The 26,240-nt window shown below is 39.4% G+C and overlaps 1 long non-coding RNA gene across 6 annotated transcripts in view; it reads right to left on the minus strand.

The window, feature by feature from the left end:
• Positions 1-26,240, minus strand: part of LOC132659202 (uncharacterized) — a 155,388-nt gene that overhangs the window by 87,937 nt on the left and 41,211 nt on the right. For all 6 annotated transcript variants that reach the window (XR_009599316.1, XR_009599315.1, XR_009599317.1 and 3 more), the window contains exons 2-4: positions 12,924-13,172; positions 10,688-10,850; positions 7,262-7,516 (exon numbers count right to left, since the gene is read on the minus strand). This is a non-coding gene — a long non-coding RNA (uncharacterized LOC132659202). The remainder of the gene's footprint in view (positions 1-7,261; positions 7,517-10,687; positions 10,851-12,923; positions 13,173-26,240) is intronic.

Consider the following 26,240-nt stretch of genomic DNA (forward strand, 5'->3'; position numbering starts at 1 on the left):
AAAATTAGAATGCGCCTTTTCTTGGCCAGATAAGGTATCGCATTATTTCACATTTTCTATTTTTCATTTATTCAGGAGCCACAAATGTCAATTTCTTCAATAAACAAAATTCAGCACTCTGAACTCCTCTCATTAATACACAGAAGAAAAATAACCTGCAAAACTGCAGTTCAAAAAGTGGGAGGTAGTATAAATAACATCATAAAATGTGACATCTTGGTGACCTATTTTAAATGGATGAAATTTGGTGATAGCAAAACAAATCACTACTTTCCAAGATCACATGAATTAAGATGCAGCTAGGATTACTGCTCAAACCCTCAGCTAACAATGACTGAATCTGAAAATGTGATAGATTTAAATAAACTTCCCAGTGTACTAAGCTAAGATAAATTTAACTGATGGTGACATCCATAAGAAAATTTTATCAGGCAAACTAACTACCTATCTTGATTCCCAAATGTTTAAAAAAAAGCTGTTTTGACTTCCAATGAATCAAACCTACTCATTCACCTTTCAAGAGGCTATAAAGTTTCATGCCTGAAACTCTGGTTCAGAAATTATGAGATTTAAGTTATGGGCTTCCTTCTCCACAGAAGAGGAGTAGGCCACCCAATTCTGTGCAAAGAATTCACCTAATTTTTCTGCCATTTTATGTTTTCCTCTCACCTGGGTGATCAGATCATACAAGCTTTTTTAATATATTTGAGTCCGCAGGATGATGGAGTCTGAAGACTCAGCTTCCAATGCCAGCTCCACTACTTGGATGACATTAAGAAAATCACTTGCCTTGCCAAATCTCGGTTTTATTATTTACAAAATGATGCTCAAGGTATTTTGAGCATGTGTGTGTGAAATTGCTTTGAACAGAACAGCAAAGTGATATTCAGCTTTCCAGGCAAGCTTGCTGGATATTGTAGATCCTGTTGGTGGCTTGATCTTTATTAACCTGATCCTTAGCATTGCTAACTGCTCTTTCACTTTCCAGTTCCTTCCAACACAGTGGAATTCTGGTCACAATTCCAGGTGGAACTGTATGGGACCTCAGAATGAATCAGTTTGAGAAACGGGTGCAGAGAGGAAGCCAAGATCCCTCAAGAAAACAGGATTCGAATCTAGGTCTTTAAACCACTGGTGCAACCCTATTCCATTCTCTTTTATTCACGAATCCAGTCATTCCACATTTATTAAGCATTTATTATGTGCTGGGTACAGGACTACTCTAATTTCTCTTTCAAATACTAGTCTCTAAAAGCATTAGAACATCTTCCAGTGCTGCTGTCTGTGGCTGAGTTAAGATTCTGGTTATGATTGAATCATTATTAAACAATTACTAAATCATAATACTTTTCTGTTGCTGTTATTATTGTCACTGTTACTAAGGAAGCTTTCCTTTAAGTGTGTGCTTAGAAAGCTATCCAGGGTAGAGTTCAGATAAAAGCAGGTCTGCTCTGGGTGACACAAGAGTAAACCAGCCCCAGACCTCCTAAGACACTGCAGTCAAATGCCTGGAGTTTTAATCATATCGGAGTCTGAGAACCATGGCATTGCATGATACTCTTGCTTGGGTCTGACTTAGAGGTTTCATCTCAAGATAGAGTATGCAAGTATTTACTACTATTTCAAGAAGCCATAGAAGCTTAGTTCCATCAGAAAAAAAGGTTAAACTGCTTTCTTTTCATCATTTCTTGAATATAGTGGATGAGAATTTTGCATTTCCTTGTTTGAGAAGATGCTTCCTTTGGGTATCCATATTAAAAAAAAAAAAAAAAAGAAAACATGTTGCTTTGGGCTTCTCTGGTGGCCAGTGGTAAAGCATCCACCTGTGATGCAGGAGACATGGGTTCAATCCCTGGGTCGAGAAGATTCCCTGGAGAAGGAAACGGCAACCCATTCTAGTATACTTGCCCGGAGGATCCCATGGACAGAGGAGTCTGGTGGACCACAGTCCGTGGGGTCTCAAACAGTCTGACATGACTGAGTAACTAACATTTCCACACTTTTCTTTGCATATCCATATGTTACATTGGTCCTGACTGGCTACAGTTCTCAAATATGGAGGTCTGTTTCCTGTTCTAAACCACTCTTTCCTCTTCTTTCAAGAAATGATTTTGGTCTTTAGGAAAAAAAAAACAAAAAACTTGTAACTGCAGATGAGTGAGGTTGTTCATTGGCCTGGTTACAGTCTGTCATACCGTGCCAATGATATTAACAAACTCATCGTCAGAGTGTATTTTGTAGCTCCAAAGTCTTCTTTTCTCTCAAGAGCATCCGTTTTGATAAAGTTCTCCCATCACTATAAATACACCGTCAAGTGAAGACTATTGAGTTGGAAACAACACGGCTAATTATGGTGAGCAAGTCAAAATACTAAAAATACAGGCTAATAAATCTTCTTATGGAGTCTGAAACAGCTGTACTTGTCTAGATTAACAAGAGGTATATGACATGCAATAAACTGACTGTTTTGAATTAAGGAATTTTGGCAAAAGGTTACATTTAGAACACAGGATAACTTAGTAGCACCAGTTTATTTTATAAAGAATAAATGTAACCGAAGAAAACCTTGTTTTGAGTAATTGAGTTTGGAATGCCCATCAAGCCAATTCAATTTTTGTGCATTTACACTCAACTCATAGGCTAAACGGCTTCTAGTTTTCTCTAGGATCAATGCGTGACATCTTGGGTTTACATATGCCTTGGACTAAGCCTATTTCTGTCAACCACTCTGGAGGCATACAGCAACATATAGGTTCATGTTTGGGTTATGAAATATATTTTGCTGTAATCATATCTATTCGCTAGATGTTTTATTATGAGAGATCCACTTTCTTTTTTGTCATCAGTGGACCACATCAGCTTCAACTGACCTAATCTCCAAGACTTTTCAAACTAAATTACTTACTTTGCTTGTTCATAAAAAGTAAAGAAAGGAAAACAGTATTTCTGCTCCATGTAAGTCTACAAGTAAATTTTACAGAATTAAAGCAGTTGTCCCTGTGGTTTATTTTGTATACATAACTGGATACATAATAAAAAGAAGAGGTGGTGCTTTTAATCAACAGTATTTTTATCCAAAATAAATTCATCTTATTTGAACAAGTGATTTTTTTTTACTGTGTTTGAGGTAGATCCCTACAAGTTTATGTTTTCCTATTTTGTTCATATACAATATATGTGAGAACCAAAAATGATTGATCATTTATTTTCTAAAAATTAAAAGCTGGGATTTGATGTTTTTAAATCTCTGTTTAAAGATGAAGTAGTTCTTTAAGACAATAGTCCCCAGGCTTTTTGGGACCAGGGACTGGTTTCATGGAAGATAAGTTTTCCATGGACCAGGGGTGGAGGGGATAGTTTCAGGGTGACTCAAATGCATTGCATTGAGTTAATAAATTATTAACATTATTTATTTCATCAGCTCCACCTCAGATCATCAGGCATTAATTAGATCCTGGAGATTGGAGACCTCCACTTTAAGAGTTAAGGGCGATTATCATTCTTCCAAGAGTCCAGCTCAACTTATAAAGTCTTTCTCTGTGGTATTAAGGACTGTAATCATGCTAGCTTACTAGAGCAAGCTACTGTTGACCACAGGTGAGGAACCGGGGGAGATCTTGTACATTTACACTCAATCCATAGGCTAAATGGCTTCCAATTTTCTCTAGGATCAATGCGTGACAGCTTGGGTTTACATATGTCTTGCCAAGGGGGAATCCCAAGACACCATGGAAAGGACACGCTGAGCGGGGCAGAACTAAGAACTCAACAGGACTTCTTTTTACTGGTTAGTTTCCTTTCTTACCCTCTAATATAGCATTCCAAATGCTGATAGATCACGAAAATGACTAAAAATAAGAAGCATAGTTTTTCCCCCTCTATTCCAAGTCTGTCCGTGGAAGGTACTATATCCTAAAGACTTAGGTTTCAGACAGTGTGTTTGCTTCTTTCCTCATCCTGCTCCCTACCATTTCTCTATCCTTTGTGACAACCTTACCAAAGTGCAATAGAGCAAAATATGCAGCCTGAGGTAGAGGTGGAAATGAATGGCCAGGTGACTGATCAACTGTCTCAGCTCACCCTTTGTTCACTGGACACATGGACACAGAGGGGCCCTGCTTTGCTGGTGAAAAAAAAAAAAATAAGAGCTCACCAAAACTACACAAAAGAAGGATCAGAAATGCCATATTGTATGACTGTAAATTGGTACCTTTCTGGAGAAACAATTAGGCAGTATATTTCCCAAACACTTGGTGTCAACAAGTCCAGTTACAGAAATTTATCCTAAGAAAAAATAATCACAAATATACATACACTAAGAGTTAGCTACAAATGTGCTCATTGCAGCATTATTTATAATGGTGTAAAACTGGAAACAATTTCAGCTTCCAGCATAATGGTTTGGTTAAGATATGATATAATCACTAGTAAAATGATCGTATCAAAAATATTTAATGAGATGGAAAGATTCTGTGATATATTAAGTGACAAGAGTAGGTTACATTAAAAAGTATGTGTGTATAAAATAAACATTGGAAGAATCTATACTAAAATGTTAACAGCATATATCTCTATATTGTGATATTCTGGGTTATTCATATATTTCCAGATGTTCTATAATAATTATTAATTACTTCAGATAATAAGAAAATATTTTTAAATATTGGAAAAAGAAAAGTGTCCTGAAGGAGATGAAATGATTTTGTAGAAATTGAATGAATGATTAATTATTTAGAAATCTGCGTTATACCTTCACATTTTAAGTGCAATCCAAAACGAAACATGATTTCTTTGTAGAAAGCCGTAATTGTTTCTTTAGGAAAACTGTCTTCAACTTGGCAATTTAGTAGCCTACCCATTCTCATGTTTTACTTTTATTCTTTTTTCCCCCCTAAACAAATTTCAGATTTATAGCACCTGCTGTTGCTTTTAATGTAGTAGTTGTACCTAATTTCTAGAGCACAGTGAAATTCCACCATTCTCCATTCCTCATTTTGCCTTCAGCAATAAGCAGTCTGGGAGACATAAAGCCAAGATATTTTCTAAGGGCAGGTAGCAGACACTTGTACTAAATATGAAATACCAAAGCCACCCTAAGCGAGAAGGGCGTTTACTAAAAAGGTTGCAAGTAAGCACCAGATAATTTTAAGCAGCTCAGACCCGGCAACTTTCAAAGTTGGAAATAAGCCCTTAAGTCAACGAGATCTTTGAAAAGTTATCAGGAACCATCCTCCACAAAGAACCATCAAATGTCCATCTGGAAAAGATGTGAATTTGACCTTTATGAATAAACAGCATGAGATTAAAAAAAACCCACAAGAATAATACAGAATTTTATTTTCTCTTGCCAAAACCTGGCAGGCATTGTAAAAAGCTGGTTCAAAGCATGGGCTGTGGAGCCCACACCTGAACACTAGCTATGTGAGCTCAGGAAAGCTCTTGATCCTACTGTGCCTCTGTTTCCTGAGCTGTTGAAGAGACACTCAAGTGCTCTAATCTCATAGGGTTAGATTAAGGGGAAATAAAGCAATTTCTTTACTTTGTAAATGTTTGACAGATGGAAAGCAAAATATAAGCATTACTTAAAAAAATCATTTCATTTTATAATTTTCATTTAGTTCAGTCCCATAACCAGTAAAGGGAAGCATCTTCTTATGACTTCCAAGAACTGCAGGAAATTAAAAAAACAAAAAGAATGGAAAGAAATTCTTTAGAAATGTTTAGAAAACAGAGGCATATTCCAAAAGTCTGTCTCAGATTCATAGATATGGACCCAGCTTATTTTTGACTGCCATCCATAGCTTCCATTCATAATCGCAATTCATAAATTCTCAACTGCTCTTTGCTTCCAGTTATAATTCCTACATAGCTCTCTATCCTGGAATGTATATATATATGATACAGATAACTGACTGCCTCTGTAGAGTGGAATAATGTGGGGCAGCCATACATAGTGCTTGAAAAAACTTCCCTTTAAAACAGAAAGGGCTTGTGTTCCCTTATTTTTTTTAAAACCTACTCAATTAGCAATGCTTTCTCCATTTCCTGGTAATCTCACTGTAGTCACAGGGTTGTATGTATCATGAACAATTCTGAAAAAGTTTTGATGTGGCAGAGAAATCCTACTTCATCTTAATCTCTATGTCCACCTTTTCTAATACTTCATCAAGTCGCCATCACCTAAAGGAATAATTAACATCTTAGGATGTCCTGAGTTCTGCTCCACTGAGCACAGTGTAATAGGTTGCTAACAATATTAGTGTGCAACCTGAATCACATACTCTGTTAACCACCCTTGCCAAGAATCAAAAATGTAGCTGTGATATTGACATTATGCCCATCGCTCATATCTAAAGGTGTAAGTCCATGCTATGACCACTAGATTCCAGATAATATTATTAGCATATATTATAATAGCAAAAAGAAGCATTGGTTGGCCAAATAATACAATAAATAAATTTTTGGAAGTGAAAAAAGTAAAATGTAATTTACCACAAACAAAACTAGCTTCTGCAAAATATTAATGGGCCCATCAATCCGTTAACTAATTGTTCAAGTATTATAGACACTCAGGCACATAAGCTCCACTGAAATAGTTCCAATTCTTCTCATTAAAAAAAATGCTCCCATGACAGTTTACTAAGAAAACACCTCCACTGCAAACGTTCTAAAGAAAGAAATGATATCAGCCTTTTTAAATTAATTAATATATCTTTGGATTATACTTTGGGAGTCCCTGGTGGCTCAGATGGTAAAGAATCTGCCTGCAATGCAGAAGACCTGGGTTCGATCTCTGGGTTGGGAAGATCCTCTGGAGAAGGGCATGGCAACCCGCTCCAGTATTCCTGCCTGGAGAACCCCATGGACAGAGGAGCCTGGGAGGCTACAGTCTGTGGGGTCGCAAAGAGTCAGACACTTTGAGCAACTAACGCTTTCACTTTCATACTGCATTTTAAGAAGGAGACATGTATATTCAATATAGCATAAAACAAATAATACTGAAATGAAAATCCTTACTGACCACACAAATACAATTATTTACTACTATTGTCAAAATCCTAACGGTGGAACTGAGGCAAAGGAACAAGAAGGAGCAAGAAGAAGAAGGTCTTAGAATTAGGCTCCATGAGGACAGGAGCGTTTGTTTGTGTTTTCTTTTCTGCTAGGTACAGAATACGTATTCAACTTTTGTTGGATGGATGGTTGGATGAATTAAGAAAAATTAGACAATAATACCACAAACACCCTTTATATTACTTACAGTTGCGTGATTGTGTGAGCGAACTGCAGATGAACACAGGCCCTGTGAGGAGGCAAAGCTCTTTGCCACATGTGTCCCAACAAGCCTCGCTCCTGTCGAGCACAGTCATTTAGCAACGGACAGTGGCTGCTGCTGCTGCTAAGTCGCTTCAGTCGTGTCCGACTCTGTGAGACCCCACAGACGGCAGCCCACCAGGGGGATCTCCTTATTCCCTGGCTTTGTTTCTTGCGGCACTTAGGATATCTTGGCCACTACCTAGGAATTACACACAAAGTAAAATTCTGATGCTTAAGTTAGTGATGAATTTGTCAACAGGAAAAAAAAAAATTATTGTTTACATAAATCACAAAATTGGACCAAGGCCTTGAAAAGGTTAAAGTTCCAGGATGAATGGCAACTGTCCAAGCAATTCTACATTCTTAAGTATACTTGAGAGAGATCTTTTGTGAAATTTTTAAAATCATAGCATGAAAAAGGTATGAAAGGATTCTAGTACAATATCACTATAAAATCCAAGTATTTGGGCTGCTTTCTTGAAAGTTTTTGACAAAACAGTCTCTATCCCTGAGATCCATAAAAATATATATGTAAATGTATAAAATGTCAACCATAAGTTTTATTGTTGTATGGTTTTTTATTTTCACTTTTTCAATCTTTCACTTTTATTTTCCTTTATACTACTGATGTAAACATATTTAAACTTTATACGTGTTGATATATCTTATTTTTTGTTCTTTGCAGTTACTAATATTACTGTGCTATATTCCTGACAGTTCTGTTATTTCCTAATATTTTAAAGAGTATGGCCATGAGCATGAGCCTGAGCTGGTGATATGGTTTCATTTGTTCTTTGTAGCCTTACGTCATTATTTGACACATAAATCAAAAACAGGACTTTGGTCTTCACACTAGATTGCAGGCACTATAACAGAACTAAAAAGGAAACACCAGATTTTCAGAATTTGAGCTATGGCACATGTCACAACCCCACTCCAGGCAAGGTTTTTGTGTTTTTTGCATGTGTTGCTTTTGTTTGTTTGTTTCTGGCTACAATGCTCCTACTGCATAAAGTTATTTAAAATATTATAAAACAGATTTAATAGATGACCTCCATTAAAATAGTTCACCAGCCATCAGTGGAATCAAGGCTTAATATTTTGAAGGTTTTCTATTTTAATTCTTTGATGCAATGATTTTTCAAGCATTTGCTACATGCCCTTCACACTACGCTAGGTCCTGTTAAAGATGCAAAAGAAATACATTATATAACTTACATCAGATGAAATAATTAAAGAGCATTATAAGACCAAGAGTCAAGTGCTAAAATGTATACTGTGAGCTGTACGTGGGAAATCAGGCAGATCAGGGGTGAGTGTAAGACCAGCTGGGAAATGATGGAGGGAGCTAGAGTTGAGAGGGTCCTGAAAACGGAGGAGAGAACAGTATATCTGAGGTACTGAGCTGTATATGCAAAAAAAGGGGCAGTGGGAAAATCAAACAAAATAAATCAGAGTATAATTTCCTTTTTGGAAATTCCAAAATAACCTATTAGCTAACATTTATTAGATATTTGTTAAGTACCAGGCTGACTTGACTTATACCATTTAATTTAAAGCTTAAAAACATGGCATAAGATTCTATCATTATCCCCATTTGCCAGATTAGGAAGCTGAGATTTGAGTGCAAGTTGGGCTTCCCTGGTGGCTCAGGTGGTAAAGAATCTGCCTGCAATGCAGAAAACTCGGGTTCAATCCCTGGTTGGGAAGATCCCCTGGAGAAGGGAATGGCAACCCTCTCCAGTGTTCTTGCCTGGAGAATTCCATGGACAGAGGAGCCTGGCAGGCCACAGTCCATGGAGTCACCAAGAGTCAGACACGACTGAGCACACTTTAATCTGCCACATAGCTCGTAAGTAGTGAAATCAGAAGTGAACTAAGGCAACGCAGCCCCTAAACCAGATTTTATATATTATATTGATTCACAAGTTTCTAAATGCAATGGTGCAGGTAAGGGAGACAGACAGGCTTAGCCTAATGTTGGTGACAGGAGTTTCGCTGTGGGCAAACTAGTGACTGGGAACAGCATTTTCAGGACTATGAAATACTTTACGTTCTGAAGACAATTTTCCATTTCCTAAAAGAAGCACATGTTCAACAATGATGCAGCCGTGATATCTCTTTGATCATAGAATCTGCTGTTATCACAAAGTTCAAGGGAAGCATTCCAATTCTACCTAAGAAGTCGGCCAAAGAAGTCGAACCCTGGGCAAGTCACTTAGCCTTTCCTGATTTCAGTTTCCTCATCTTAAATGAGAGAGAAGGACTTGGTGATCTCTAGGGTCCATTTTAAAATTCTGCAAGTGTTTTATACATGTCACTAATAATTTCAGACAAACTTTAGAGTTTCAGAAATGGAAATGTCAGCTGAATAATGAGTAGCAGATGCCACATGGAAATTCTGTCATGATCGTTCTTAGAAAGTAAGCCTTCTTTGTTTCATTAGCAACACAGGAAGGCAAGTACTCCAAAGATTTCCTTTAACAACTTGGAAGTCTTTATACAAATAAAGACAAATATAACTTAGTTTTAGTGCATGAAAAAATAGGAAATGTGTATTTAATATCAATTTTTTGTCATAAAAACAACATAGCCTCATACCTTAATTAATCTAAATATTCAAGAGGATGAAATACATTTTACTGAAGAATGCTTGAGGCCAATGGTATCATTAGTTAATTGATCTCTTGCTAAGACAAGTGATGAATCAACCTAAAATATCTATTTCCTGACTGTTCACGTTTAAACAACATCATTTCCTAGGGAAAACATGCAAATGAAACACCTCCTAATTTAACAGGAACATTCTCAAAATAAACCTACAGGTGAATTCCTAAGCATACCGTATAATGACTTTAATTTCCTAAACCCCAGCATTTTCATGTCCTATGATAAAAGTGAGAAATGAAAGGCTCATTTTTTTTTCATTTGCTCTTTAGATTAACTTCATGATTTTATCTTTGTCTGTTCGTGATTGTTCTCACAAAGTAAGCTTTTCTCCACGTATGTTTTTCAGAGAGTTTTTAAAATTTGTTATTTAAGCTATAATTTACAAACAGTAAATAGCACAAGTCTCAAGTAAACATACAGCTCAATCATTTTTTAATATATTATATACCATGTTAACCACTGCCTAGATTAGGATATAAAACATTCTCATCACCTAGAGCGTTCCCTTGTGCACCTTGCTAGTCAATAACCCTCTTTGCACTGAAGTAGCTAGAACTCTGATTTTTATTTCTATAGACTAGCTTTGCCTGTCCTTGAAATTTATCTCAATAGAATCACACATGATGGACTCTTTTGTATCTGGCTTCTTTCATATAATGCAACACATTTAGATTCATCTTTGCTGTGTGGGTATCGTTACCTCATTCCTTCTTATTGATGAGTGTAGGGAAAGAAGGCAGTTTGTTCATCCATTCAGCTGTTGATGGACATTAGGGTCATCTGGGCTGGACTGTCGTGAGTAAAGCTGTGATGCACATCTTTGTGCAAGTCTTCTCGTGGGCATATGCATTCCTAGGGTGTTCCTAGGAGTACAAATGTAGAATTTGTAGTAGAATTTGTCACAGGGTAGACAGGTAAATGGACTTCCCTGGTGGCTCAGATGGTAAAGAATCTGCCTGCAATGCGGGAGACCTGGGTTCGATCCCTGGGTTGGGAAGAGCCCTGGAGTAGGGCATGGAAACCCACTCCAGTATTCTTGCCTGGAGAATCCTCATGGACAGAGAAGCCTGGCACGCCACAGTTCATGGGTTCACAAAGAGTCAGACATGACTGAGCGACTAAGCACAGATAGGTGTTTAAGTTTCTATGTATTTTTATGAGCACCATCTGAGAGTTACCATATTAAACACCTATTGTCTAGGTGTACAAATTTGAGATCTGCAGGTAGGAAAAAAAAAAAAGGGATTTCCAGGCACAGTCTTAGTAACCTCCCAGATCCAGCATTCCAACAGGGACTATGCAGAATCTTCAGCAGTTTTTCAGCAGTTACACAGAGATGGTATGGGCTTCCCAGGTGGTGGAGTGGTAAAGAATCTGCCTGCTAATGCAGGAGACATGGGTTCGATCCCTGGGTTGGGGAGATGCACTAGAGGAGGAATTGGCAACCCACTCCGGTATTCTTGCTGGAAAATTTCCAAGGACGGAGGAGCCTGGAAGGCTTCCGTCCATGAGGTCACAGAGTCGGACACAGCTGAGCACCTGAGCACACAGAGTCGGGACACGTTCCCACAGAAAGGTGGCTGTACCTCCCCCATCCTCCAGGTGCTGGGGAGTCCTATCACCAGGCAGATTGTTTTCTGGAGTCTGGATGATGGTTCAAAACTCAGATATCTTAGCAGGAGATGCTTCACAAAACAAATCCTGCTATGTGAGAATCCTGAGCAATGCCAACCTAACATCTCCTTTGCCTACTTAGGTTTCCCTGTGTCCCTGAATCACATGGTAGACTTCAGCCTCAGGAAGTCTCAGTCATTTTAAAACTCATCTCCTTCTGTTCAGGTAATCATCTTTCCTCTGATTTATAGTGGCTGGCCTGCAGGTGTTGAAAAGGTGGTCTTGATTTAGCCAGAGAGCAATAATCCCAGAACGTGTATTTCCCCGGCTACCTCCTCCTCCTCCCCCACTACCCACCATCAAAGCCAGCCAGCTCCTCACTCCCTCCAGCTGTGAATCTGTAATGTGCCTTGGGTCATATTTGTGTCATCGGTAGCAAACCCTTATAATTCTGCCCCCCAAATCCAAAAAAAAAAAAAATTACCCACAGGGATCAAGGAGATTGTCTCCTTACACAAATCTTTTTTCTGATAAGAGGTGACCCACAGCCAGAACCAGAGATTTATATATGCATTTTGACATAAATCTGCATCTGTAATTATGAGTCATAACGATCTTTATAGGCTGCACTAAATTGGTGAAGAAGAGTTACTGTTATTGACAAAGCATTGACCTGAACATTAGTGGAGGAAGAGCTAATCATTTTTTTTTTTTTTTCCCCCTGAGGAGAGAGACTTCTTTTTTAATTGTGAATCCCTTCCAACCCGGGCCTTTGTTAAATACCTTTACATCTGAAAATAAAGATAACTGAACCTCCCAAACATATCCTATACCTTCACATAATTATAGATCTATAAAAATTTCACAACACATTTTGGAAGCTTTTTTGATCGTTTCCAAGACAGTGGTCAAGATTTGCAAGGTGACTGCGAGACTGATCTAGACCTTTTGGAAGCAAGTGGTCAGCAAGGCACACTCCCATCTCGCAAAGACCAAAGCCTATTTTTAGCCAGGCAGGCAGGCTGCTGCTCCAAGCCTGGCTCCACCATTAGCGTTAATAGAGCTCGGGGCAGCTGACTGCTGTGTAGGCGGCCCAGAAAATGTACTCTTTAGAGCAAGGGAAGGTTAAAGTGAGCTTTAAATCACAGCCTTATCATACTTGCATGTTATTGGCAAGTCTGCCTAAAAATAGAATCTCATTACTTTAATTCTACAGTATTCTTAGGTGTGCCAACCTTTATTATTAATAACAGCTTTTCACATTTATATAGCACTGTCTGCTTAAGGGAACTTCACAAATTATACACATAAAACTTTCCTACCTTAATGCAACCAGCGACTGGTTAGGAGGGCAGGAGATGGTGGTAAGCAGCGGCTTCCAGACTCCCTCCAGACAGGAGGCACCGAGACGGTGGCACCAGGTGACTCTAAGCAAAGCCGCTCTTTGAAGTTGAGCCGTTTGAATTCTTTGAAAGCAGGCTGTGTCTTTCATCGAGGTTTTGCAGGGCACTGGAGACTACGTTGTAACCTCAGGAATAACAGGCTTCCTGATATATCTAGCCAGGTCTTAGCTGGATTTTGGAAACAACAGGGGTGACAAAAATGAGTACCTTCTCCCAGACCCCAGCCAACCAGGTGGTTCTGAAGAGGCTTTCTGTGGGCTCCCAAGCCCAGCTATTTAGACTGGAAGAAGGATAGAACATTATGACTCAGAGATCGAACCCGGGTCTCCTGCATTGCAGGCAAGTCCTTTACTGTCTGAGCCACCAGGGAAGCCCTATCTACATTTAGGCTTATATCAATTCCTCACCAAAGTTGTGCGGAAGAGTTAATAGAGTAAGAAGAGTATTTTCTGGATAAAGGCAATGTGGATGTGTAAGAATCCTTCTGGGCATAAAGCAGTGTTGTAGGCAAGATTCTGATTCAACCACGTAGCTTAATAACTATAGGTGTGTGTGTCTGTCTGTCTGTCTGTGTGTAAGAAAAAGAGGTGATAGCTGTGTGGTGGCAAAAGGTATTCAGACAGTCTACAATTCAGTGGCTCAAACATAGGAACGAGATGCTAATACCTCTACAGTCAGCACATTTTAGTGTCAGCATGCGTCATCTAAAGAAGAAACCTAAGTTAAGACTTCCAGCATAACAAACATTTATGGAGTGCCTCCTCAGAGTCAAGCACTGTTATATAAAAAAAGAATGGGTATGAAAATACCAAACAAGACATAGTCTCTACCCTCCAGCAGCATAGCTGGGGAGCAGATAGGTAAAAGAGCATTTCAATCAGTGGGGAAAGCACTTGGATGAGAACAGAGTATACAGGCATTTATGGGAGCCCAGAGGAAAGGAAAATAACCAGGTCTTGAATAGTCAGGGAGTGCTTCCTGGAAGAAGCACATTTCAGGAGGAGCAAGGAGAGGGAGCCAGAGAGGAGGGAGGAGAAAGTCCCTAGCGGCAAAGGTATCCACAGGTACAGAGCCCTCCAGACAAGAAAGTGACACAATCCTAGAACTGAAAATGAATCAGTAGGCCTGGAGTGTGTCTCATGAAGGGCAAATAGTGGCCACTGGAGGAAAGAGAAGGTTCCTGAAAGGCTGTATGTGCCACACTAGGGAGCTTGCACTTTCTCCTGAGATAGATGAGACTTTACAAAATAGTATTTTAATGGAATAGGACTGCTTCTATTTTGAAATATAGCAGGTAAGATATTTCAGCTCATTCTATGTCCTACCTGTACTTTTTTTTTTTCAAGCTGCACCTCATGGTTTGTGGGATCTTAGTTCCCCAACTAGGGGTTGAACCCACACCTTCAGCAGTGAAAACACAGAGTCTTAACCACTGGACCACCAGGAAAAACTTCCCCCTCTACCTGCACTTTTGAAGCTACCCTTCATCCTCTCTAGCCTCTTAATTTCCCTTCTCTTACCTCAATAAAGACTGTCTCAGGATAACTACATCTCAGCATCGCATCAAAATAAGCACACTGGGTCTTCCTATGAAGTCAGAAGTAATCAGTCTCAGAGGTGACTCTTCCAAAATGTCAGAGTCTTGTTCTCTTTAAGTGCTCTTTAAGGCATGGGAAGAGGGACAAAGGGGACCTGCACACAAGAAAAGGCACTTCCCACACATCAACCTTGATAAATATGCTTGTTCAGGAAAGCAAAGGTGAACTGGAAAGCTGATCTGGAAAAGAATGCACATGTTTGTGCTTCTGAGATGGAGAGATGCTACATGAAAGGCTGGCCTATTGGCACTGGGAACTCCTCTCATGGCACCTGACCATGTGTACAATGTTTGCAGGCAGTTCTATCCTGCAAAGCTTCAGGAGGACTTGCTGGCCCCAAGGATCCCGGATTGTGGTGGCATAAACTCCTCTGAAGGCTTCTGGGAAAAGGTCAGTTCAACTGCCTTTCTTCTCTGTCCCTTCCTTCCTTGCTCGATCCCCTGGGAGACTCTCACCACACCCACCCCCCACCCCAGTCCCGTGCTTCTCATGGATTTTGGAGAAAATACTGTGATTGCTAGTGTAGATATAAACAGGAAAAATAAGGCTGACTATTATGGGCTGAACCTTCCCCTTGGAAATTTTGTTTTCAGATGCTAGTTAAGTTTTCTCAGCTGTTCAGTTGGGGGGATTGAGACCTGGGTTCAATCCTTGGCTTGGGAAGATACCCTGGAGAAGGGAAAGGCTACCCACTCCAGTATTCTGCCTGGAGAATTCCATGGACTGTATCGTCTATGGGTTTGCAAAGAGTTGGACACAACTGAGTGACTTTCACTTTCACTTGGTAAAATTCTGTTCACATGGTGCGTTGTCAATGGGAAAGCAATTTGACTATATATATATCTCTCTCAGGATCCATGAAAATGTTCACTTTTAAAAAACCAATCATGTAGCTTCTTTCTAGGAATCTTCTCTGAGGAAATCATCCAGAATGTAGGGAGGCGGGATACAAATATAAATAGATTAACCACAGTGCTATTTAAAATATTTTACACTTGACAACAACCTAATATCTACCCATAGAATTCTGGTTAAATTCATATTAGTATATCTAATCAATGGAATATTGGTAACTCAGTTCTGAGGATCAGTAGGATTCTGCAGTGACTTTCACCAAGGAGGAAAGTTTAAAAGAACAAACTTAATGGACTCTTTCTAATACAACTTCCTTTTGAAAGGGGTTATTTTCAAAATGACCAGTCAATCCTACTTTTTCAAAGATGAGCATAATGGGTGGGTGGTTCTTTGAGTGTAGCTACCAAACCCCAGCCTCTTGAGAAACCTGTATTCAGGTCAGGAAGCAACAGTTAGAACTGGACATGGAACAACAGACTGGTTCCAAAAAGGAAAATGAGTACGTCAAGGCTGTGTATTGTCACCCTGCTTATTTAACTTCTATGCAGAGTACATCATGAGAAACACTGGGCTGGATGAAGCACAAGAAGGAATCAAGATTGTGTGAGAAATATCAATAACCTCAGATATGCAGATGACACCCCCTTTATGGCAGAAAGTGAAGAAGAACTAAAAAGCCTCTTGACGAAAGTGAAAGAGGAGAATGAAAAAGTTGGCTTAAAGCTCAACATTCAGAAAACTAAGATGGCATCCAGTCCCATCACTCTATGGCAAATAGATGGGGAAACAGTGGAAACAGTGACAGACTTTATTTTGGGGGGCTCCAAAATCACTGCAGATGGTGACTGCGGCCATGAAATTAAAAGATGCTTACTCCTTGGCAGGAAAGTTATGACCAACCTAGACAGCATATTAAAAGGCAGAGACATTTCTTTGCCAATAAAGGTCCATCTAGTCAAGGCTATGGTTTTTCCAGTAGTCATGTATGGATGCGAGAGTTGGACTATAAAGAAGACTGAGTGCCAAAGAATTCATGCTTTTGAACTGTGGTGTTGGAGGAGACTCTTGAGAGTCCTTTGGACTGCAAGGAGATCCAACCAGTCCATTCGAAAGGAGATCAGTCCTGAGTGTTCATTGGAAGGACTGACATTGAAGCTGAAACTCTAATACTTTGGGCACCTAATAGGAAAGAACTGACTCATTTGAAAAGACCCTGATGCTGGGAAAGACTGAAGGCGGTAGGAGAAGGGGATGACAGAGGATGAGATGGCTGGATGGCATCACCGACTCAATGGACATGAGTTTGAGTGAACTCCGGGAGTTGGTGATGGACAGGGAGGCCTGGCGTGCTGCGGTTCATGGGGTCGCAAAGAGTCGGACACGACTGAGCGACTGAACTGAACTGAACTGAACTGGTCACAGCATTGCCTCTAGCAATAATAATCCAATTTAAAAAATAAATAAATAAAAAGTAATTTTACAGAAACTATTGGTGCTATATAGACCAGTTCCAGAAGAATCATTAGCCTATATAGCCTTTTAGAAATTAAAATTCCTTTTCTGCTGTCACTTTAGTGCCATTCCTTGCCAAGCTGAAGACAAAAGTGCATGGTATTTTTGGTTGGTGGGGTTCTTCACTATCAGTCTTCACTCGCTGTCTTCACTATGGGGAGAGCCTTCTGCAGTGATGGACACCGGACAGCTCTGCCTTGGGGAATCACATTCGACTTTATAAACACAGAGAAAGGGAAGGAGAAGGCTGAGACTATAGAACATGAGTTTACTTGCTGTGGGAAAGTATTCCTCACAAACGGGTCCATTAGCACATCAACTGTCATCTGATGAAATTACACGAGACGAATACTGGTTTCCTTAGAGTAAGAGCACTGTTCTTAAAAACAGTCTTTTCACATAACATATGGAACTCCCCCTTGATGAACATAAGTAGTTAGTCACTCAGTCGTGTCCAACTCTTTGGGACCCCTTGGACTGTAGGCCACCAGGCTCCTCTGTCCATGGGATTGCCCAGGCAAGAATACTGGAGTGGGTTGCCATTTCCTTCTCCAAGGGATCTTCCAGACCCAGGGATTGAACCCGGGTCTCCTGCATTGCAGGCAGGTTCTCTACCAAATGAGCCACCGGGGCAGCCCTGATAAGCATGATGTACACCTTTTATTACATTTAAAGCTTATTTTTTAAAAGCCTTATGAGCCGAGTCCCCTTTTCCTTGCTCACGCCCAGTTCCTGCTCCATCGTACCTTCAGGTGGGGTCAGCCTGGCTTTCCACCAGGTGTTCATATAACCCCCTGGTAGAGTCAGAGCCCAGAGAGAGGAGGAAGCGGCCAGGCTTCCCACGCTTCTGGAAGCAGCTCCCACCGAGCCAGTCTGAAGCCCTGAGTGAGCTGATCCTCTTGTCAAGAGGGAAAGCCAGGGTGAAGAAGTCCTTGCTTTGTTCTTGACAATCATAAAAGCTCAACCTATTAAATGGAGGATGTGCGTATGCCTTTCTATACCATTTCTCAGCTGGACAGACTCCCTTGAACTGAACTGGAAATAAGCATGTGTTTGCCTCTCCTTGTCATTTCTGCTGTTTTAAGAGGTGTTTATAAAACAGGTAAAGTTCAGCTTCGTGGCCTCTCTGGTCTAGAATGTGAAAACTGTGGAAGAAGGCCAACATTCTGAGGCCCAAGGAAAACTGCCTCTCCACCCCGTGCATGGACGAAGAAGCACAGAATGAGAAGCACAAAATCACTGCACCATCTCTCAGAAAGCTTGCTCTGAGATGCTTGATGAGCTATTTGTGTCTCTTCATGGATTTTTTTCTTTCTTTCTTTCTTTTTTTTTTTTAGAAAATGAAATGAGACACTTTTTATTTTCCCCTCCTTAGGAGTCTTAGAGGTTGTTTAATCTCAAGTGAATTTAATTCACATTTTCCTGGCAGTGTTAGCAGTATTAGCTATCGGCTCAAACCATTTCACTCACTGCATCATCCCACCAGTCAGCAAGTAGGGATCTAATTAGCTCTTTGCTTTAATGGCAATAGTTAAATTTGCATTATTAATTTAAATATTACAGACTCTGTGGACTTGAGCACAGAGCTGACATAAAGATGTAAAATGAATAATAAGGTGCCAAAAAACACCAGAGTCATTATTCCCATCATGTTCAAACTTCTAGCTATAATGATATCAATTAAAACTCTAATCCTAGCAAGAAGCTTTGCTGGTTCTCTTTTATTATAAAAGCTGCATTTATATTTAAATGCTGGGCTGGAGTAGTCAAGTCATACCTTGCAAAATAGAGGGGTCACATGCATCACGAGACACAATTACAGTTCTAATTATATATTTTTTTATTTTTTAAAACATCCAAATGGTAAAAATGTAGTAAGTTCTTCAACATTCTGTTCCGTATCTGACTCTTGCTCTTCCTTCTTCCTGAAGTGCTGCGATCACTCTGCAGTGTCAAAACCTGTTTGGGCTGCAAGACAGATGGGACTTTCAAAATGAAATGTACCTATGACTGTTTGCTACTATATATATAAAATGTCTCATTTAGTCTCATCTGTGATTTTCCAAGAGGAAAATGTTTCCAGGAGCAATTTATCTCAGTCCTGCAGGTTTGTATCACTGAATGACCATCTGAAAAAGAGGACCAGCATCTTTTCTTAAAGGGAAGCTGCCTAAGTGTGTTCCACGGAGATGTTTCAATGCAGTAGCTGAACTGCATGAATTTGTTTTTAAATGAATGAAATACAAAATATGAAATAACTGAAACTATGAACTTCAGATTTTTCATTTGGCATGTGACCCTTTCATTTGACTTCATAAAATATTTCGCACCACTGTCCGTGAGAACAACTGGTAGAAAACATAAAATTAATAAACAAAGACATTTTTCATTTTCGTGCCAGTCTGAGCTTTCTGGCCTCCCCGTCATCTAACCAGCTCTCTGCTGAGAAAACCAGTTTGTGCTTCTTTGGCACCAACTCCCTCCCGCGCTAAAGTAGCACCCTCCTTGTCAGTGCTGCAGGCCTCCCCCTCCCTGGCAAACACTCCTTCAATCTCCTGACTCTAATCCCTCCTTTGTGGCCATTATTATTATTATTATATCTTCAACTGAAGATTCTAATTTCCCCTCTCACATAGATTCCTTGTGGTCAGGCTCTGTGTGGATTATACCGAGTGCTTGGGAGGGATTCAGTAATGTGACTGAGTCAGAAATAGCTAAGGTGGAAGGATGCAATGGTTCACCCAGCAGGGATAAAATCTCTCTGCCTTTGAGCATGTAAAATGCATCATTTCAATTTTTCAAGACTAACAATAATTTCACTATTTATATTGATCAAAAGACCTAGGTTTAACTCTACACTGATCACTCATCAGTGTGGTGGCCAGGGTCTAGTCCTGTCCGCTCTCCAAGGTTCAGCTACCTGAGCGGCAAACAATGGGCAAGAGTGACTTCCCGGTGAGGATTACATAAACGAGAGCCTTGCGATTTTTCTGGTAAAAGAGGAGGTCTGAATAACAAAGCATGCAACACCCCTCTGTCAACTGGAAATTACAAATAAAAGTGTGAAGGATTATGGCTGCTAATAAATGCAATGAAACTGTGTTTGATTCAGTGCAACCTGGTGGCAAGGAATAAGGATTCAGTCTTCAAAGGGGACAGACAGTCCTGGACAAACATCTAGACTTTTTGACCAATGGTTTAGCCATCAGTCCTATCTTAGGATGGTAGTTTAGGGTAATAGCTAAGGGTACCGAATCTGAATTCGAACCCTTATGTTCAAAGTTTAGAATAATAAAAATAGTGTCTGCCTTGTAGGATTCTTGTAAGGATAATTTACAGAAGGTCCTTAGCCCAGTGATTGCCTTTTGGTGAGCCTTCAGTAAGTGTTCAGTCGCTCAGTCACGTCCGACTCTTTGCGACCCCGTGAACCACAGCACACCAGGCCATTATCAAAGAATCAAATTGCATGAAATTCAAATCCAGCTCATCCATATGTGCAGATATGCTTCATATTGTTTATAAAGTCACTTCATGTATTTTCATGACACCAAGAGATAAGAACTGTCTCATCTGTTTTTCAAGGGACTGATACAAGTTGCCCACAGAGGCCCTAACATGGCACTGAATGAATGGATAAAAACATTCAGGTTAGTGTCCAGAATAGGCACTTCAAAATTAATGGATGAGATGTGTTGACAGGAGCCAGAAAAAGTTTAAAGTCCTTCATTTACACATTAGATGACTGAACCAGTGTCTACTAGACTCTTCTAGAATACTAAGGGCACCGTCTTGAGCTGAGCAGAAACTTTAGGTCACACATCAGGAAAGTCCGTGATAATGGACTAATGATAATAAGAGCAAACATTTAGAGATGGTTTACAGTGTGCCGAGCACCAGGCTAGGAGGCTCACGTGCATTATCACACTTACTCTTCCCATAATACTCTGTGTGTGCGTGAGTGCTAAGTCATTTCAGTCATGCCCAACTCTTTGCAACCCCATGGACTGTGTAGCCCACCAGGTCCCTCTGTCCATGGGATTCTCCAGGCAAGAATACTGGAGCGGGTTGCCATGCCCTCCTCCAGGGGATTGTCCTGACCCAGGGATCAAACTTGAGTCTCTTAATCTCCTGCTTTGGCAGGAAGGTTCTTTAACACTAGCGCCACTTGGAAAGCCCACCATAACACTGTAACTTGCTTTTATTCTTATTCCCATTTTATGGAGGATGTCACTGAAACTTACTGAGGTGAAATTAATTTCACCAAACAGTGAACAGTGGTGGCACATTGTTGATCTCAGATCACTGGGCTCTCCAGTATATATTCCTGACATTATATAATACTGCCCCTGTGGAAATGCTTAGGGACAGGGCATCTCAGCTTTTGGAACTCTGGAGACCATGCTAAATTGACTAAAATTTTGAGTTGCTCAAATTTCGAGACTTACCTGGAAGTAGATCTCAACTAAAGTGAATCTCCAGTTGTTAACTCAGGACCCATTTTGAGCCAAAGTCATCCTAGGAAGCAAGCTTCCACAGAATAAAAAGATGACCCAGCCCAAAGGGACAAAAGGCCCCTCTCTGTTCTTTGTCCTGTCCTCTGTCATTGTCCATGTTTTGATCTTGTTAAAACTCAGGGGGACAGAGAATACTTAGCAAATTAATAGAAGAAAAGTCCTGACTTTCCTAGCTCATAAAAGGTTGATGCCTTCCAGCCATGCTACTGAAAAGAATGGGATTTATGCTGCAACTTTCTTCCCAGATGGAAAAGTGCTTTAAAAATAATGGATCTAATGCAATTCACTGGTAGTGAGTAAATTTGTCACCGTGGATGCTGTATTAACTCTCTAAGGCCGATTCAATTGGGGATTCCATAAATCAGCTCTTTCAGGGTATCTCCTGATGCCCCACTGGTTAGAAAGAGTCCTAGATAAATAGCGATTTGATCTTTCTGATTTCTTTAATCCTTGAAATATGCTTTTAAGAAACGTGGAAAGGCTTTATGCCTCCATTTTCCTTCTAGAGAAGCTGAGGGATCTGTGCAATAAAGAAGGAAGCAGGAGACCTCAGATCATGACCATTTCAACTCCAGTGTCGTGAATATCTTCTAGCTTATTCTTGGATCGTGTTTTTAAAAGTCATCAACAAAACCATGCTTGAGAACATTTCCCTGACTTGGTCACCTTAGGTGAAATTGAAACTACCTCCTTAAGTATTTTGCTCTCCTGAGCTTGTTTTATTCTTACCCTTGGCTGTTCTGAAGGGTTTCATTCTTCGAAGGGGCACCGCTTCTCCGTGCATTACTTACTGGGTGCTTCCTTCACACTAAGCTGAAGGTCATTGTCTATTGAGCCAAAGTTGGCACTGAAAATGGAAATGAATGAGAAAGGATGTGTATTTGAATTCATATCATGTTGTTTATGCCCACGGGTCCATGGCATGGAGCACGTATAAAGATTTTTCTATTTATTTATTTATGAACTCCAGGGGTCCTTCAAGAAATGAGCAAATAGGCACTTCCCTGGTGGTTCAGTGGCTACAACTCCACACTCCTAATGCAGAGGGCTGAGGTTCAATCCCTGGTCAGGGAACTAGACCCCATGTGCTGTAACTGAGAGTTTGCATGCTGCAACTAAAGCTCCCAGATGCTATAAACAGGACCTGGCATAGCCAAATAGATAAATATTTTTTAAAAAGAAATGAATATAGCACAAAATTGAATTTTGGCAAAGAAACTTGTATTGGAGAGCAATGCAGGATATCATGCTGCAGTGTTGTTCTCTAAACAGAATTCCCTGGGAAAGGCGAAACTGACACAGCTGGCCTTCCTCAGCTGTTTGGTGGGTTAAACATTGACTGTGGAGAAAAAACAAACTCTGAACTCGAAGGGAAGCCATTCCTTATAACTCGATGGGTAATGATTCTGTAGTTGTGTCGAGAAGTCCATGTAATGCTCTTTAATTCTGGCGTATCTGATGTAGGATTTGAAATGTCTTGAGGGATTTGCTGGAAGCCTTGTTTTATTTTGTTTTAAACAAACACTGTTTCATTTTGTTCTAAATATGGAAGGTGGATCAGAATTGATAGGGTATTTTTTTATACCTTAAATAAGAAGGCCCATTTTTAATATGATCCTGATTTTGGCAACCATGTCTCTCTACTAGTAGTCAGTATTGTTATAATTCACTGAGTATTTTATTCTCACACTGTCACCATACATCACTCAGTATTTCTGGACTTTTTCAGAATCTCCCCTGTAGGTAATTTGCCTTCTTTGGTTACCTGATGGATGGCCTTGTATGAAAAAAACATATTAAAATTCTTAAGAACAATGTACATAGCTATTGTGAATTCTGCGTTAAAGTGGTCTATAAACTTATTGCAAGTACAGATATTTGGTTCATTTGCTTTTTCTAACTTGCCTTTTTCCATGTTGCAAAGCACGTTAAAGTGCTGTTTATCTTGCTGTAGACTGTGTTATTTGTGAAAAGTCTGCATGGAGAAAGAAAACACAGACCATGTTGTTTGAAGAATCATTAAGGAGATATTATTTCAGATCATAATGTGATGAGAGTCCTTTAGAGGAAAATGTGAGTGTTTATATTTTCAGCTTTTACATAGGAATGTAACTGTGGCTCATTAAGGGAATAGTCAGCTAATTTAAAATGTTTAAATTTAGTGTTAAACCAGATAATATATCTGAAATTACAAAAACTAAAACAACTTCAACTCTGGCTCAAAAGCAGTTCCTTAATCTAGGGTCAGATAAACACTGTGTATAATAAATAACATTCTAATTTGTAGAAGTAAATCTTAAAAGGAGTCGAAGGCAAAAGAAAATTCCTTACAAATCTGCCATGTTCAAAGTATCCACTTCAAAAGAGAACTTTTTTTATCTTCAATTTATTCTGACAAAAATGCTCTTGGGCTTTTATTTCAAAAGATGAAAAATGAGCCATAGCAGTCAATGGTGCGTGGTGACTATTTATCTGTTTACACCTGTCCACGTGATTGCTAGAAAAACCAGATTAGACTTTGAATGTGATACGAAGAATGTATGCTGTTTCACAAGCCCATATTCCTCAGAGCAGAAATAGGTTAAAACCTCAAAACTAAGTTTTAGAAGCCATACATTTTATTTTGAGGAACAATAATTCAAGGCCTGATTTTTTTTTTCAGGTAAAATATATATGCTCAATTTTAAAATAAAAAAATACACAGCAAGTCAATTCATGGTTTATAATTTTCCCAACCAAAAACTCACGAAGCTAATTATTTAATAATGTTCATGTTATAGTTTATATGACAGGGGCCTATCTGAAAAATACCTAAACATCTACATTTGATTAACTGAAGAATATTGTAAACGCACTGGAGAAACCTTTTATATATTGACTTCTTTGGCAAAATACCTTTACAAAGAAAAGGGAGTCTTATAAGATTATTAATAGCTCTGAATCATTCTCATTCTTAGTTCCTGATTTTCATAGATTGGGCTTTCTTTTAAGAGAGTGCACACCTGTAGGAAATTTTATACAGCAAGCAACCACACTGCCATAATCAGAAACCAAATTCATTTTCGGAGGAAAGTAGGAAATACACAACGGCATACGCGCCTCTTTTACGACCACATCTGCACAGCTCAGGGAAAAGTTTGCAGATATGTCTGCTGATCACATTACAAGGCTGTTATGAGAGAATAAAGTTGCACCTTTGATGGGCTATTGCAGCTGGGTTAGAGGTCCCCAGTCATTAGAAGTTTTGCATGTCATAGAGCAGAGCAGATTGGAGACTCGGATATACTTTATACAACTAGCTGAATTTTGGTCATTTCCATCAAATATCAGTGGACCCGTTAAACAAAGATGAACAACACACAGACACACACACACACCTCAATACACCCGGGCAATAAAGATGACTTTAGGTAATTTCTGATTTTCACCTTCATGAGAGAAAGTCCATTGTACTCATACAGTGCCTCCAGGACACCAGCTGAGAACAAAGCTGCTTTCAGAAGCAGTAAGTGGTTTCACTCTATTAATGTCCAGGTGATATGTGAAGCCATTATCACGTCACTAATGTGGCAGCAGACATTCCCCGGCCAACCCCAGGTAGCTCCAGTGTTTGCGAACGTGGGACTGGTAAAGGCAGACTCAGAAACACTTTTTAATTTTCTGCTAGTGTCACTGAATGCTAACCACAACCCCGAAAGTCATCTTTTACATTTCAAAAGAAGATGAAATTGAACGCCACATAAAAGATCACAGGAAACATTTAAAGAAAACAATTTGCAGGATTTAATTGAAGGGTTTTGGAGAGGTGTTTGCGTTCCAGATGTTACGTGTGGCATGTTATCAGAGAAAGCTTGGAATATGAGGGGGAAGGCTATTGATGTAAAAAAATGAATAATTCCAGTTTCCTGTCACAACACAGAGAGGGAGTAGGAATCGTCCCTAGTGTCCACTGTCTCCTGAGGACTTCTCACAGTACATTGGGCCTACCTCGGTGGTCTCCAGCTGGCATTGTGCCCTATAAAGTTAATTTAACTTGTGAGCAGTAGAAGTGACTCCTGGACACAACAAGCTACCAAAACACAGAGATAAATAGCCAGGCTGAAACCAGAATCCACAATATGAGGCAAAATAACCACAGCCACCTAATTTTGAAAAGATATTGGAAAATGCTGCACATGTTCTTGTTTAATATTTTGTCAATGATTCCAAATCCATATTCCCCAGAACTGTCATTTCTTTTATGATAAAGAACCCACCTTAAATAAGGGGAAATTCATAGTTTTCCAGATTGCAATGAATGTCTCCCAGTAAGTCTGATTTTTTTTTTTAATGAGCTATGTTACTTTTAAAAACAGTTAAGATTTGAATTCTAGGTAAAAATTTTAAAATCCAAAACGAATAAAGTAAAATCAATATTGATTATTAGGAGTAAAAGTGCTAAATGAGACTATAAAACCTTTTAAGAACTAAGAGCAGAAAATTTCCAGTAAAACTACGATATACGATAAATTACTACTAAATATCCAGAATATTTGCATGGAATTTAATATGAGTACCTCAGCCTCCCTCCCCTCCTTTTTTTAATGTAGGGTATTACTGGGTCAGTCAGAAAGACTTTTCCAGTAATATTACAAGACCAGCGTCACTTTGGCAAGTTACTTTCTCAACTTACATTTCATTACGTTCTAAAGAAACCTACTTTTAAATTTTCTAATGCTTTTAAAAATTCATTTTAAAGTATCACTTGTTTTTTGGCC

Source organism: Ovis aries, chromosome 2 (assembly GCF_016772045.2).
Source record: "Ovis aries strain OAR_USU_Benz2616 breed Rambouillet chromosome 2, ARS-UI_Ramb_v3.0, whole genome shotgun sequence".
In the NCBI taxonomy this organism is placed as follows: domain Eukaryota; kingdom Metazoa; phylum Chordata; class Mammalia; order Artiodactyla; family Bovidae; genus Ovis; species Ovis aries.